At 45.8% G+C, this 5349-nt stretch overlaps 1 pseudogene; it reads left to right on the top strand.

Moving 5' to 3' along the window:
- The first annotated feature begins 381 nt into the window (after positions 1-381).
- On the top strand, positions 382-982 carry LOC100683184 (annotated as a pseudogene).
- The last annotated feature ends 4367 nt before the right edge of the window (positions 983-5349 follow it).

Raw genomic sequence — 5349 nt, forward strand, 5'->3', positions numbered from 1 at the left:
CAGGAATGCTGGAGTTGAGGGGCAGAGAAACAGGAATGTGCCTCTGAGAGCTATAGGGTAAAAGAAGCAGTCTCAGGGGAGGCAGGCAGTGGTTGGGACAGGGCAAAGTTGTGTGTGTACGTAGTCTCCTAAGCTTGCCCAAGACTTCATGTGCCAATGTGCATTACTATGTGAGTAGCATGTGCTTCACATATAATACCATGGAGAGGGCCCTCTGTTAGACATGGTACCCTTGTGCAGTGCACAACCTAAACAATTGTACACGGAGACCCTGTGTCTGCCAACATTCTCTGACCCTAGATATTGAATCCCTGTACTCCCCAGGCCAACAAAACTTGCTTTTCAGTCTGGCAGCAGCCATCAGTTCAAAAGTAAGTCAAGATGGGTGCTTACACATACAGCCAGGAGCTATGGAGGAAGAAGCAGTTCCATGTAATGTACTTTCTTCTCAGAGTGGGCTGCTTGGCACTACTGCCAACTTTCCGCACTCCACTGGGCACCCCCACCCAACCCCGCCAAATAAAGCATACAGACTGGGGTATACAGCCAAGCATATATCAGATACATGTGCGATGTGGTCCCCACGAAAGCCCAGTCCCTAAGGCTGCTACCTACAGCAAGCCTGCCCCTCATGGTGTTAAACGACTAAAGTTTACCTGAAGCCTTCTGTCTGTTGCAGAGGAGTGAGCTGAACACCACGATGGGGCTCTGAGGGTCTTGAATTCTTAGTGGGTTGACAAAGATTCCATGTACAAATTCTGAGGTTATCCTCTCAATCCATTCCATAAAGTCATCCGAAGAAATCCTGACCCAGTGGATCACCAAACCCATCCACAAACACAGGGAGATGCAAGGGCTGACACCTGCAGGCCACCAGAACCATGGTCTTGGAAGGGCCCACAGGTTCCACCACACTATTAGTGGTTCTCATTGTGCAGCCTACAGAAGACGCAATAGTCCCCAGCTCCACCATGACGGCTAATATACGTAATGCTTGTAAAATTCTTACCTAATACACAGTTTAGGACAGCCAAAAGACAAAAAACCAATAGAACTCCTTTTTTTTTGTTAAGCAAGTTTAGCATGGGGTCCTATCACTTGCCACTGGAAAAGCCCCAACTAATAATGTGCACTGACAAACAGAATGAAGGATAACAGAGAGATCAGGACTGACCTCCAGTCTCTGGAGGCTTCCATAAATTTAAAAATGGCAGCTGGAAATGGCAGCTATAAGAAAGCCATTTAAGATGTCAGAAGTCCAGTTGTTCCTGGTAGCAGCAGGGTTGTGGGCTGGGCCATGGGAGTGATGGCTGAAGCCAATGGAACGAAAGGGAGAAGATTGAAATGAGAAGCTGGGCCGTCCCACAGACACTGAAATGAGCCGCAGGTTGCAGGCATGAGGCGGAAACCTACCTCAGAGAAACAGGCTAATGTTCCTTCCTGGGCAGAACCTCTCCCCTACTCTGTCCCACCTAACCTTACCTGGTTGGTTCATCCCTGAATTTGTCTGGAAGCCCAGCCACCCGAATAATGGGAACTTTTCACTCTATCTCTGGAAAAGAAGCCAGATAAAATCCAGTGTGTTCACCCTACAGGGAAGAAATCTATCTGGAAGTGCCCCTGAGGCCTACAGATGCACCACCTCCACCCTTCCACTCCCATCCTGCCCTAGAGCAATCGTGGCTTGCTGGAAGAGTTTCAGAGACTTCATGTTATCATTTGTTCTTCTCGCTCCATAATCACCTCAGTAACTAGAACTATGAGGCACTGGGGAAAAAAAAAATGTGAGCATTAAAGTGCAGTGGATCTGATTTGAATCCCAGCTCTGACCTTGGATAAGTTAGTTGATTTTTCCTTATCTCTAAAATGGAGATAATAATTCCTACCTCAAGGCACCTGGGTGAGTCACTGGTTGAGCACCTGCCTTTGGCTCAGGGTGTGATCCCAGAGTCCTGGGATCGAATCCTGTGTCGGGCTCCCCGCAGGGAACCTGCTTCTCCCTCTGCCTGTGTCTCTGCCTCTCTCTGTGTGTCTCTCATGAATAAATAAATAAAATCTTTAAAAAATAATAATAATAATTCCTACCTCAAAAGGTTGTTGTCACAGTTAAATGAAATAATTTATATCAAGCCACTACATTAGTTCGAGCACATAGTTCCCACCCCCACCACCATCAGTCCTCCTCCCAACAACCCCACCTGCCTCAGAGGCACCATCCATTAGCCATTACTGGGCGTGAGGATGGCCACGTAGAGCAACAGAATGAGCCCTGGGTGAGCTGTGGAGCCCTGCATTCCAGATGTGGCATGAGTAGTTCAATTGGGCACAACGCTCAGCCTGTCGGACCCTCAGTTCTAGCCCTGCCCACCTCACAGAATGGAGGTAATGTGATTTATAAATATCAGCAAAAAAGAACAGGAATAAGTTTGTATTAAGGTACCAGTGAGAACAACAGCAGCTCAGAGTATTTTCTGGTGAGTATTGCTTTTTTTTTTTTTTTTGAGTGAAATGTAATCAGCGATTCATTTAATAAGACTGGATTGAGGGACATCTGGGTGGCTCGGCAGTTTAGCATCTGCCTTCAGCTGAGGATGTCATCCTGGAGTCCCGGGATCAAGTCCTGTGGAGGCCGAGAAAAATTAAGGCCATTCCACCTCAAGTTTAGCATTGGCACAAGTACAGCCACCGTAGGCCCCTGGGAATAAGAGCTGAACTTTACGGGAAAAACTGCAGCATGTCCTCCATGTCCTTGGCAGGTAATCCCATATCAGAAAGACAACAGAGCCCATGCCCGTGGTAGAGAGTCCCACTTAGAATGAGAACAGGGCTCGATGCCCTTGAAAGCCCCATATCAAAATGTAAACAGAACTTGAGAAATTCCTCCACCCCTTCTGAAAATCCCCTAGACCAGCCTATAAAAAACCCAGCTGTAACCCACTTCGAGGTCCAAGTCCCTGCTCCGCTGTGTCGCGTACACTTGGACCCAAGCTCGAGCTTATAAATAAACCCTCGTGTATTCGCATCCGGGTTGGCTCCTTGGTGGTTTCTCGGATTCGCGATCTTGGGCACAACAGTACCACAACAGACGCCCTGTGTGGAGCCTGCATCTTCCTCTGCCTGTGTCTCTGCTTCTCTCTCTGTGTGTCTCTCATGAATAAATAAATAAAATCTTAAAAAAAAAAAGAAAAAGACTAAATTGGATATCTAGTCTACCATGTGTTCAATCCCTGTGCAAAGAACATTTGCCCTGACTTTTGACAGGAGCTACAGTATTTATTTCTTATAAGACATATTTCAGTCTTACTGGTAATTTCATTTACTGTCATCTCCTAGTGACTAGACTTTGAGCTTTTTGAGGCCAGGTGGGATCCAGACAAGTTCCAGTGTCTGTTATCTGACCGAATGAACCCAAAGGACTGATCATTTCTTAAATAACAGCTGCTGTAAGCTTCTTCTCTGACCATTAGCTATACTCCCAGGGGTTCCTTGTCACTCTGGTGGCCCAAGGAGAGGGAACTGGACTCATCATGTTTTCATCACCCCAAGCAAACTACCCCTTCTCCTCCAGATGGCTCAGCAGTCTCTAGTCTCTGGACTGGCATCAGCCTCCAGGGTGGCCCAGGGTGATGCCATTTCTATGATGAGATGAGCACAGCCTGACATGTGCCCAATCCTCAATGGTAGCACTCCAGTCCCTTTGCAGCCTATAGGCTTCAGGGCCATTAGGGCTCACTGGGTCCTCTGATATTAATGAGGGATGCTCTCAGCACAGTTCAACTCTGCTTCTTGAATGTCAGCCCATCAAACAGACAGATCTCCCTGGCAAGTGCCCTTCCCTCTGATCTTGGTGCTCCAAGGATGCCGGCTGGATAGGTAGCATGGGAAGGATTTGGCTTCTCTCCCTCCTGTTGGCCTCCTCCCTTCCTCCATCTCCCATCTGTATCTTTCCTTCCCTTCCTTGCCCCCTTTTCACTTTATTTTTGCCCCCTCCCCCACACATACCTCTTCATACTGTTAATCACTTTTTCTGCTTTCTCATTGTCCCTCTCCTCCTCTATCCCGTGCCTACCTCTTTTCCTCCACGGTCACTCCTTCTCATCTTTGTTAATTTCCATCTTTCTGCCAGTTTGCCTCTTTCTATCCTTTTGTATATATCCTGTCTCCCTTTCTGGGTTGTCCTCTTGCTCCTCACCTTCCCCACCCCAACTCCTCACCTTCAATCTGCAACCATTATGGGGACAGAAAAGCATGAATGGTTCAGGGCACACAAGAAAGTTCAGTTCTAGATGAACATGGAACATACAGAGGAGGCTGATCAGAGGAATCTGGGAAGGTATTTGAATTATCTATCAGTAACTTGAAACCAGAATGAAAAGGAGTCCTCCCTACCTCCTCAAAATACAAGATCTCATTTTATACCCATAAGACTGCTAAAAATTGGACTTGACCAAATTTTGCAAGGATGTAGAAGCAACTGGAATTTCCATACATTGCTGGTGGGGATGTAAAATGTTACAACCCTATTGGAAATCTGTCCTTTTCTTTTCTCATAAATTCAACATACATCTGCTCCATAACCTAACCATTCCACCCTTGGGTATATACCCAAGAGAAGTAAAAAACTATTCTCACATAAAAACAAAACACGAATATCCACAGCAGTTTTATTCATAATAGCAAAAATCTGGAAAATACCCAAATGTCCATCAATAAGAAAATGGAGAAACAATCATGGTATATTCATACAATGGACTACAACTCAGCAATAAAAAGGAATGTGCAACATAACAATCTCTAAAATGTTATGTTGAGTGAAAGAAGCCAAACACAAAGGAATATGATTTCATTTATATGAAATTCAAAAACAGACAAATTGTTGCAGTTGACCTTGACTGCAGCTTTGTGAGACTCTGAAACAGAGGGCCTTTTTTCCATGTCATTAAAACTAATCTACTGTGGGGCACCTGGGTGGCTCAGTTGGTTAAGCGTCTGACTCTTGACATCAGCTCAGGTTATGATCTCGAGGTCGTAAGATTGAGCCCCACGTCAGGCTCTGTGCTAAGTGAGGAGATTCTCTCCTTCTCCCTCTGCCCTTCCTATCCCTCCTCAACTCCTCTCACACTCACTCTCTCTCTCTGTCTCTCTCTCAAAAAAAAAAAAAAAAAAACTAAACTAATCTGTGATAAAATAAGACTACGGGTGGGGTGTGGGACTGGCAGGGAGACAAGGGCATGAAGTAACTTCATCAGATGAGAGAAAGGTTCTATCATTGTGGATGGCAGTGAAAACAGGCATATATAGTTCTCACACTTCATTGACCTAGACACTTAAGATTTGGGCACTCTACCA

The sequence above is a fragment of the Canis lupus genome, chromosome 21 (assembly GCF_011100685.1).
Source record: "Canis lupus familiaris isolate Mischka breed German Shepherd chromosome 21, alternate assembly UU_Cfam_GSD_1.0, whole genome shotgun sequence".
Taxonomy (NCBI): Eukaryota; Metazoa; Chordata; class Mammalia; order Carnivora; family Canidae; genus Canis; species Canis lupus.